This window comes from Choloepus didactylus, chromosome 18 (assembly GCF_015220235.1).
Source record: "Choloepus didactylus isolate mChoDid1 chromosome 18, mChoDid1.pri, whole genome shotgun sequence".
In the NCBI taxonomy this organism is placed as follows: Eukaryota; Metazoa; Chordata; class Mammalia; order Pilosa; family Megalonychidae; genus Choloepus; species Choloepus didactylus.
In genome coordinates, this window is record NC_051324.1 from 57017591 (window position 1) to 57029654 (window position 12064).

The following is a 12064-nucleotide window of genomic DNA, read 5'->3' on the forward strand; positions in this document are numbered from 1 at the left end:
TCAGACCCCAGGGGCTGGAATTCAGATTCCGGCTTCAGTCAGCCACGCCCCTGACAGGATCAGAGTCACCAGGAGAACTAAAGGCTCCCTACCTCCTTACACTGGTGGGGGAGCTGCGGGCTGGCCAGCGCCACCTGCTGGACAGGAGAGGAAAAGCACCAATTCTAAAGGCCTCATAGGAGGGTCTCATTCTCAGGAAAACTCCATACCCTCCCAATGAGACCTGGGCCTCACTAGACTGGGAAAATCTGACTAGGGTCGACCATATCTGAGGAGACCCACTCACAAAAAGGTTACATAGAGGCAGAGCAAGAAACAGAAAAAACAAGAGGGGAAAAATTCTGATCAACTAAATAGAACCTAAGTTAGAGGTCTAGAATAAGTTGAAATGAATAACAGAGGCCAGAAAACAAAGCCAACCAACAAGAAAACCACTAGGTAAAAGACAGAAAACAAGCTCCAAAATAAACTAATCAAGAGAATCAGATGCCTAGACAACTTAAGATAACAAGCCATACCAGGAAACACGAAAACATGGACCAGCCAAAGGAACAAACTAATAGCTCAGCTGAGACACAGGAGTGGAGGCAACTAATGCTAAATAAATTTGATGAAATGAAGGAAGATATAGCAAAAGATCTGAAGGATATAAAGAAGACACTGGCTGACCATAAAGAAGAATTCATAAACTTAAAAAAACAAATGGCAGAACTCATGGGAATGAAGGCCACAATGGAGGAGATGAAAAACACAATGGAGGGACACAACAGTAGATTTGAACAGGCAGAAGAAAGGATCAGTGAACTGGAAGACAGGTCATTCGAATTCATACACACAAAAGAACAGATGGTGAAAAAAATGGAAAAATATGAGCAGGGTCTTAGGGAGCTGAGTGACAAAATGAAACGCACAAATATACGTGTTATGGGTATCCCAGAAGGAGGAGAGAGGGGAAAAGGGGCAGAAAGAGTAATAGAAGACATATTCACTGAAAATTTCCCAACTCTTATAAAAGACAGAAAATTAGAGATTCAAGAAGTACAACGTACCCCAAATAGAATAGATCCCAATAGACCTACTCCAAGACACTTACTGGTCAGATTGTCCAATGTCAAAGACAAAGAGAGGATTCTGAAAGCAGCAAGAGAAAAGCAATCCATCACATACAAGGGAAAGTCAATAAGACTATGTACAGATTTCTCTGCAGAAACCATGGAGGCAAGAAGACAGTGGCATGGTATATTTAAGATACTGAAAGAGAAAAACTGCCAACCAAGAATTCTATATCCAGCAAAACTTTCCTTCAAAAATGAGGGAGAGATTAAAACATTTTCAGACAAACAGACACTGAGAGAGTTTGTGAATAAGAGACCGGCACTACAAGAAATACTAAAGGGAGCGCTACAGGCTGATAGGAAAAGACAGGAGAGAGAGAGTTGGAGAAGAGTGCAGAAATGAAGATTATCAGGAAAGGTAAAAGGAGAGGAAAAAATAAGATATGACATATAAATTCCAAAAAACAAAATGGTAGTAGAAAGTACTGCCCTTACAGTAATAACACTAAATGTAAATGGATTAAACTCCCCAATAAAAAGACACAGACTGGCAGAATGGATTAAAAAACAGGACCCATCTATATGCTGTCTACAAGAAACTCACTTTAGACACAAGGACAAACATAGACTGAAAGTGAAAGGTTGGAAAAAGATATTTCATGCAAACAACAACCAGAAAAAAGCAGGAGTAGCTATATTAATATCAGACAAGTTAGACTTCAAAAGCGAAACAATTAAAAGAGACAAAGAAGGACACTATATATTAATAAAAGGGTCAATTCATCAAGAAAACATAACAGTCATAAATATTTATGCACCAAACCAGAATGCCCCAAAATTCATGAGGCAAACACTGCGATCACTGAAAGGAGAAATAGATACCTCTACAATAATAGTTGGAGACTTCAATACACCACTCTCATCAATGGATAGAACATCTAGACAGAGGATCACTAAAGAAACAGAGATGTTGAATTGTATGATAAATGAACTAGACTTGACAGACATTTATAGAACACTACATCCAACAACCGCAGGATACACTTTTTTCTCAAGTGCTCATGGAACATTCTCTAGGATAGACCACATGTTGGGTCACAAAGCAAGTCTCAAGAAATTTAAAAATATTGACATTATACAAAACACTTTCTCAGACCACAATGGAATGAAGTTGGAAATAAATAAAAGGCAGAAGGTCATAAAATTCACAAACATATGGAGGCTAAACAACACCCTCTTAGAAAACCAGTGGGTAAAGGAAGAAATTACAAGAGAAATTAGTAAATACCTCGAGGCAAATGACAATGAAAACACAACTTATCAAAACTTATGGGATGCAGCAAAGGCGGTGCTGAGAGGGAAATTTATTGCCCTAAATGCCTATATTAAAAGAGAAGAGAGAGCAAAAATTGAAGAGTTAACTGCTCACCTGGAGGAATTAGAGAAAGAACAGCAAACTAACCCCAAAGCAAGCAGAAGGGAAGAAATAACAAAGATTAGAGCAGAAATAAATGCAATTGAGAACAGGAAAACAATAGAGAGAATCAACAAAACCAGAAGTTGGTTCTTTGAGAAAATCAATAAAATCCATGGACCACTGGCTAGGCTAACAAAAAAAAAGAGAGAGCAGATGCAAATAAATGCAATCAGAAACGGGAAAGGAAATATAACTACCGACCCTGCAGAAATTAAGGAGATAATGAGAAGATACTATGAGCAACTATATGCTAATAAACTAGACAACTTAGATAAAATGGACAACTTCCTAGAAAAGCATAAACAACCAACATTAACTCAAGAAGAAATAGATGACCTCAACAAACCAATCACAAGTGAAGAGATTGAGTCAGTCATCAAAAAGCTCCCAAAAAGGAAAAGCCCAGGACCAGATGGTTTCACATGTGAATTCTACCAAGCATTCAAGAACGAATTAGTACCAATCCTGCTCAATCGCTTCAAAAAAATTGAAGAAGAGGGAAAGCTACCTAACTCTTTCTATGACGCCATCATCACCCTAATACCAAAACCAGGCAAAGATACTACAAAAAAAGAAAATTATAGACCAATTTCTTTAATGAATATAGACGCAAAAATCCTCAACAAAATACTCGCAAATTGAATCCAGCAGCACATTAAAAGAATTATACACCACGACCAGGTGGGATTTATTCCAGGTATGCAAGGCTGGTTCAACACAAGAAAATCAATTAATGTAATACACCACATCAATAAATCAAAGCAGAAGAACCACATGATCATCTCGATTGATGCAGAAAAGGCATTTGACAAAATTCAACATCCTTTCCTGATGAAAACACTTCAAAGGATAGGAATAGAAGGGAACTTTTTCAATATGATAAAGGCAATATATGAAAAACCCACAGCTAACATCACACTCAATGGGGAGAGACTGAAAGCTTTTCCTCTAAGATCAGGAACAAGACAGGGATGCCCACTATCACCATTGCTATTCAACATTGTGCTGGAAGTTCTAGCTAGAGCAATTAGGCAAGAAAAAGAAATAAAAGTCATCCAAATTGGAGAGGAAGAAGTAAAACTTTCACTATTTGCAGATGACATGATTCTATATGTAGGAAATCCAGAAAAATCTACAGCAAAGCTACTAGAACTAGTCAATGAATACGGCAAAGTAGCAGGCTACAAGATCAACACGCAAAAATCAGTAGTGTTCCTATACACAAGTAATGTGCAACAAGAGGAGGAAATCAAGAAAAAAATCCCATTTACAATAGCAACCAAAAGAATCAAGTATTTAGGAATAAACTTAACCAAGGACACAAAAGACCTTTACATAGAAAACTATAAGAAACTGCAAAAAGAAATTGAACAAGACCTGAAAAAATGGAAGAACATACCATGTTCATGGATTGGAAGACTAAATATAGTTAAGATGGCAATTTTACCTAAACTGATTTACAGATTCAATGCAATACCAATTCAAATCCCAACAACTTACTTTACAGAAATAGACAAACCAATAACTAAATTTATTTGGAAGGGTAAGGTGCCCCGAATAGCCAAAAATGTCTTGAGAAAGAGGAGTGAAGTGGGAGGTCTCACACTACCTGACTTTGAAGCATATTACAAAGCTACAGTGCTCAAAACAGCATGGTACTGGCATAAGGACAGATATACTGATCAATGGAATCAAATTGAGTGTTCAGAAGTAGACCCTCACATCTATGGACACTGATCTTTGATAAGGCAGTGAAGCCGAAGCAACTGGGAAAGAGCAGCCTGTTCAATAAATGGTGTTTGGAGAACTGGATATCCATTTCCAAAAGAATGAAAGAGGATGTCCATCTCACACCTTATACCAAAATTAATTCAAAGTGGATCAAAGACCTAAACATTAGCACCAAGACCATAAAACTCTTAGAAGAAAATGTAGGGCAATATCTTAAAGATCTTGTGAAAGGAGGTGGTTTCTTAGACCTCACACCCAAGGCATGAGCAACCAAAGAACAAATAGACAAATGGGATCTCCTCAAAATTAAACACTTTTGTACATCAAAGGACTTTGTCAGAAAAGTCAAAAGGCAACCTACACAATGGGAGATGATATTTGGAAACCACATATCAGATAAGGGTTTAATATCCCGAATATATAAAGGAATCCTGCATCTCAATAACAGAAAGACAAACAATCCAATTAAAAAATGGGCAAAAGACATGAACAGACATTTTTCTGAAGAGGAAATACAAATGGCTCAAAAGCATATGAAAAAATGCTCAACTTCACTGGCTATTAAGGAAATGCAAATCAAAACCACAATGAGATATCATCTCACACCTACCAGAATGGCCATTATCCAAAAAACAGAAAATGACAAGTGCTGGAGAGGATGTGGAGAAAGAGGCACACTTATTCATTGTTGGTGGGAATGTAGATTGGTACAGCCACTCTGGAACACAGTATGGAGGTTCCTCAGGAAGCTAAATATAGATTTGCCATATGACCCAGCTATTCCATTGCTGGGTATATACTCAGAGGAACTGAAACTTAAGACACAAACAGACATTTGTAAACCAGTGTTTATTGCAGCATTATTTACAATTGCCAAGAGATGGAAACAGCCCAAATGTCCATCAAAGGACGAGTGGATAAACAAACTGTGGTATATACACATGATGGAATATTATGCAGCTGTAAGACAGAACAAAGACATGGATCATGTAATAATGTGGACGAACCTTGAGGACATTATGTTGAGTGAAGTTAGCCAGAAACAAAAGGACAGATTCTGTATGGTCTCACTAATATGAACAGACATTAATGAACAAACTTTGGGAGTTAAAAGCTGACAACACAGGCGACCAGGAGATAGAAAGAGGGCAGAGATCAGCCATCTGATGCTGAAGGAGTACAGAATGTTTAGGATTGATTGCATACATGCAGAAATAGATAGCATAATACTGTGTGATGGTAGCACGGTATTGTAAGTACACTGAACAAAGATGTCTGTGAGTAAAGCTGAAAGAGGTGGGATAGGAGAATGTATGACACCAGAGTTAAAGATAGATGATAAAGACTGGGACTGTATAACGTGGCAAAAACTGGAGTGGCCAATGGCTGTTACTAAATATACAAATATAAAAATGTTTTTGCATGTGGGAAAGCAAATGAATGTCAACCATGTAGAAATTTGAAAAAGGGATGGTATACAGGAAAAAACATAATCAAAGCAAACTGGAGTTTATGGTCAACAGTAACATTGTAATATACCTCCATTAAATGTAACAAAGGCAATACGCCAACGCTAAATGTACATGAGAAGGGGATATAGGGGAGTAATATGGGATTCTTGTAGTAGTGTTATTTGCTGTCCTTAGTAGTATATTGTATTGTATGACATGTTATTTTTCTTTTTATCATTTTTTCTTATTGCTAAAAAAAACAAACAAACAATTTTTCTTGTAGTAATCAGTATGTTCAAATGCTGATTGTGGTGATAAATGTACAACTTTATGATGATACCATGAACAACTGATTGTACACTGTGGATAAATGTATGGTATGTGAATATAACTCTATAAAATTGTAGGAAAATATATATATAGGAGTAAAAGTGTTGGAGAAAACATGGTGAGAGGGATGATGCCTCACCAATATGAACTAACTACAATGTATAAACTCAGAATTGAATCTTAGAACATAGCCTAACGTGGACACAATAATTGTAATAGTCCCTAGATTGTAAGCTCTTACAGCAGTTAACTCTATCCCTGAATTGTAAGGCCTATCTCTAAACTTTGAGATGCTGATCCCCTACCGTATGTTGTCACAAACATTGGGACTGGCGGTTTGATGTGCTGAGCCCTCGAGCATAGGACTTGCTCTTATGAAGCTCATCACCACAAAGGAGAGTCTAAAGTTGTATGTAATGGTGCCTAAGAGTCTTCCCCTGGGTGCCTCTTTGTTGCTCAGATATGGCCCTCTCTCTCTCTAACTAAGCCATCTCGACGGATGAACTCGCTGCCCTCCCCTCTACGTGGGACCCAACTCCCAGGGGTGTAAATCTCCCTGGCAACGCAGAGTATGACTTCCGGGAATGAATGTGGACCCGGCATCGTGGGACTGAGAGTATCTTCTTGACCAAAAGGGGGATGCAAAATGAGACGAAATGGTTTCAGTGGCTGAGAGATTCCAAACGGAGTCGAGAGGTCACTCTGGTGGACATTCTTATGCACTATATAGATAACATCTCTTAGGCTTTAATGTATTGGAATAGCTTTAAGTAAATAGCTGAAACTACCAAACTCCAACCTAGCAGTCTGGACTCCTGAAGACAATTATACAATAATGTAGATTACAAGGGGTGACAGTGTGGTTGTGAAGACCTTGTGGATCACACCCCCTTTATCTAGTGTATGGATGAGTGGAGGAATGGGGATAAAAACTAAAGGACAAATGGGGTGGGATGGGGGGATGATTTGGGTGTTTTTTTTCACTTTTATTTTTTATTCTTGTTCTGGTTCTTTCGGATGTAAGGAAAATGTTCAGAGATAGATTGTGGTGACGAACGCATAACTATGTTATCATACTGTGGACAGTGGATTGTATATCATGGATGATTGTATGGTGTGTGAATGTATTTCAATAAAACTGAATTTAATAAAAAAAAAATTGAGAACTCAGTAGAGAGGTTTAACAGCATAGTATTCCACTATGTGGCTGTCCCACTACTGAATATTTACATTATTTCTATTTATTTTAATAAAAATAGCTTCAGAATGTTTTAGTTTTAAGAAATGAAATATAACATTTATATTCTTCTCCTACCCTGCTGTCCTTCCTTTCTAGAGATGACCCCATCCTAAAGTTAGCATGTGTATATAGCTAATATATACAAAGCCCTTAGAGATCCTAGTCCCTCTTCTAAGTAGGTTATATATATTAACAAATTGAATCTTCACAATAATTACATGAGATAAGTACTATTATTATACCCATTTTAGTGATTAAGAAACAGAGACAGTGAAGTTAAATAACTTGTTAAAAGTCATGGAGCCAGTAAGCAGTGGAGGCATGATTTGAACCAGTCTGGTTTCAGGGCCCAGTCTTGGAAACTACTATGCTATACTGCCTCCACCAAGTGACTCATGTACACCAGGGATTTTCAACCAAGGCTGTACATAAGCATTACCTGGAGAGCTTTTAAAAAATAATAATACCTGGGTTCTACCCAGAACAATGAATCATAATTTCTGGAGTTTAAGGCTCAGGACTATGTATTGTTTTTAAAGCTCCCCAGGAGATTCTAATGTATAACCAGCATTGAAAACCATTGACTTACATCTGTAGATAAATATCAATAGATTTTGTTTTTTGGAAAAAACAAAAGTTGCAGAATTGTATGAATAGCATGCTACAATTTATGTCAAGTTTAAAAAACATAAAATAATTCTGTGTATTACTTATGAATACATATCTATGTTGAAAAAGTGCAAAATATGGATGAGAAGCAAACATACTATTTTAGGAAGTTATCTCTGAGGAGGGAGAGGATGGGGTAAAGAAGGAAAATAAAGGGGACATATATATTTGTTACACTTCATTTCTTAAAAATGAAGGAAAAGATCTGAAGCAAACATGGCAAAATATTACACATTTGTTAACTCTGATAGACATTATTCAATTATTTACTGAAGGTTTGAAATATCTCATCATAAATTTTTTTAAAAGAGGAATATGGGCATCTCTTTCCCTGAGACAAGAAAAAAGGAGGTAAGAAGTGATGATGAAATGCATTGGTTTATTAGTGAGCAGAGGTGAGTAGTTGAAGAAAGTCACATTTGATGGCTTTGATTTTTTTCAGACACTCACAAGTTAGGTTGTTTGTGGGAGGGTGGTTGATGTGATTAAGAGCTGGAAGAAAAATAAATGGGAAAAGGAGCTGAGTAAGAATAGACTTCAGTAAATGAACTTCAATGAAATGGTCCAGTAAATGGACCACAAAGTAGCACTGAAAGCTCCCTGAGGCAGGAGTAAACACACAGGAAAAAGCCTGAAATAAAGAAGTAGACTCTAGAATTTGGAGTACTAGTTTAATTTACACCATGGACTTGCTCTACTGATGTCTTCTGCAAGGTAGGATTGACCCTTTTTTTCCTGTGAGATACAGGAGGAAAGAGTTTCAGTTTAGCTAAACTCGACAAAGGTGAGAGGCAGATAAATGTGATCACATTACCAGTTATGATGTAGTCACCCATAACTAAATTCTGACCTGACAGTTCCTTCAAGACAACTTTAGGTTCAGATAACTAGAAGAAGTGTCTCTTCGGTATCTGCAACTATTGCTTAGGCAAGAAGGGATGTTCTTTTTGTCAGAGATAAATGGTAATAGAGCCTTTTCCTTAAACATTTGTTAGAATTTAAATTTACAATGCTGTTTACCAGCCTGTAGGGAGCTTGTTCAGCATTTCTGAACACTTTAAGAAAACAGAGAAAGCATGAAGAAACATGAACACTCTCATCTCAGGGATCCTAGTTACGGCTCAGGTACCTTGTGATCATGGCTAAAAATAATCTTGAGGCTTATCCAGTTCTTTAAGTCAAATTTTTTACAAACACATCACCAGTGATCAACTTGCAGATATCCAACTGTCTCAAATGGATTGCTGTTGGTCTTATCTGACCATTCCATGTGGCCAGGTTTGGTTATAGTTAAAGGATACGGGAAAAGACAGGGAATGGTGCCTTTCACTGTAGATAAAGACTTGGCAAACTATGGCCTTAGGGTCAAATCCAGCCCTCTGCCTGTTTTTTAAATCAAGTTTTATTGGAATACAGCCATACCCCATTCTTTCCATATTATCTGTGACTGCTTTTAAGCTACAACAGCAGAGCTAAGTGGTTGTGACAGAGTCTATATGGGCTGCAAAGCCATATCTGGTCCTTTAAAGAAAATGTTTGCCAAGCACTACTGTAGAGGATGCCAGGTAACCTCTACAGTGATAGGGTGATCTGGAATTTAGGCTTGCTATGAAATCTTATCATCAGGAATGAGATTATTACTAACGATTTTAATAATAAAAACTTATATTTGATGTATGTCAGTACTTTGCAGTTTTCAATGAATTTTTTTTTACATATCTTATATTTATAGTCCTCATAACAATACTGAGAGTTAGATATTGTCATCATTTTATGGATGAGAAAACTGAGACTGCCTAAAAGTGGCAGAATCTGTACTTGAAACTATGCCTTCTACCTTCTTCTACCTTCCAGAGGCTGACTTACAGCACTTTTCCCCCTGGCTAATATTCTGGTAAAAAATGTTACAGGATTCGCCAACCAAAGGAACATTTTAGAAGGCGGCATTAGGCAACTTATTTTAAGAACACTTCCAAATCCTTCCAGTGACTAGACTCATCCCAATTAAATAGACTGCATAACAAACTAGATTGAAATATCTCAGGCCAATATTCACAAATATCCTGTTTTATTTTCCTAGATTTTTTTCCCCCAAATGGCAATTAGAGGATTACAAATGCTCAACATTGTGAGTCATCAGGGAAACGTAAATCAAAACCAAAATGAGATACCACTTCACACCCACTAAAATGACTAAAATAAAAAAGACAGTGTCTAACAAGTGTTGGTGAGGATGTGTAGAAATTGGAACCCTGAACAGATTAGTAGTTCCTCAAAACGTTAAACACGGAGGTACTATATGACCTAGCAATTCCGTTCCTAGGTATATATTTAAAAGAACTGAAGGCATATACCCACTTAAAAACTTGTACACTAATGTTCACAGCAGCATTATTCACAATAGCTACAAAGTAGAAACCCAAATGTCCATTGACTGGTGGATGGATAAACACAATGTTTATCCTTACAATGGAATGATTTTCAGCAATAAAAAGAAAAGTACAGAAACATACTACAAGAAGGGAAACACCAAAAACATGCTAAGTAACACAAGTAGGGCACAAAAGACCACACTTTGTTTAATTCCATTTAAATGAAAATACCAGAAAAGACAAATCTACAGAGACTGAAAGTAGATTAGTGGTTACTTAGGGATGGGACAGAAATGGGGAGTGACTATAAATGGGCACAAGTTTTCTTTGTGGGTGATGGAAATGTTCTAAAATTGGATTGTGGTGATGGTTGCCTGACTCTGTGAATACACGAAAAGTCATTGACTTGTACACTTAAAATCAGTGAACTTTATGGTATTTAAATTATTCCTGAATAAAGCCATTAAAGAAGAATTAAAAGGGCTTCATAGTCAGCCAAATATCCAGAATTACAGGTCCTAAACCTTCTCATATTAATTACGTGATTAATGATATCATATGCAATTTCTCATGAACAAAGGTAAAACAAGGGAAATTTAAAATTAATTGAGAAGAAATATAAATTGAACAGTATGTCATTGCTGACTGGAAATTCTAAATGGAACAGGTTATAACCATAAAGTCTGTCTTTGCCTTTTCATGACCTGCAGTTGTGGGGACTGAGAATTTTAGCAGTCTGGAAAAAGCTAAAGCCTATCAACACAGACCAATCTGTACTTAAAGGATCCTGTAAAGTGAGCAGTAGGAAAACCACAGTACAAGCCTTCATTCTTCAGCTTGCAGTCATGTCATCACCATATGCTGTACACCAGAATATTTATGGCCTGAATCACACATGGAGCCAGTCTTATCTCAGGCAGCCATGTTGTCTGCATCAACATAAGATAAAACTGGCTTGTGACCAGAGTGTGTGGTTTAAATACAGTATTCCATGTATTAGATAAAGTTGGTCAAATGAAGCTTCACATCATTTCTCTTTTTATATGGTACTTACTTTATGGTGCGGTAAAGGCAGGCATCAACCTCATCTTTGCATCTGATCCAAGGCAGATGGTAATGCTGAAGGTTAATACTTAGATTACTTTCCCATCTAACTGAAGGTTAATGATCTTAAGAGTATGTGGAAGTAACAGACATTTTTCAATTCACCTGAAACTGGAATGAGACACCCTGCCTGTTACTTTAGTCGTTCTCTGCTCCCATTGAGTAAGGTCACTGGGTAAGGTCATTTTTGTAACAGTAATTTGTTACACAGGACAATTATGATTCAAATAAAGGACCTGTCACAGTGGGTTTCACATTCAGTCCATGTGATGGACAGGATTCTCTGGCTGTGTGCTTATATGCTGGGTGCCAGGCTCTGGAGTTGCCCTTACTGTCATCTTTCTTTGTGAAAAGAATTGTTTATCTTTAACAATATCCATCGAGGGAAGTCTGATCCAGAGAACTGTTTAAGATACCTGTATTTCTCAATCCAGAGGCAGGATGAGCACTGTGAAGAAACTATACGAATTAAAGCTAGTAGAGACAACAGCAAACTGTAGGCTAGAAAAATCAGGACAGCACATTTCCTCCTCAACTTTGTTGATTTAGCCCACAAATGCTGTCTGTACTCTAACTTTCTTGAGATTAGGTACTGTATCCTTTTTATTTTTGTATACCTAGTACTAGTGCTTCAG

The 12064-nt window shown here is 37.2% G+C and overlaps 1 protein-coding gene across 1 annotated transcript in view; it reads right to left on the minus strand.

The window, feature by feature from the left end:
• TANC2 (tetratricopeptide repeat, ankyrin repeat and coiled-coil containing 2) overlaps positions 1-12064 on the minus strand; it is a 553793-nt gene that overhangs the window by 60080 nt on the left and 481649 nt on the right.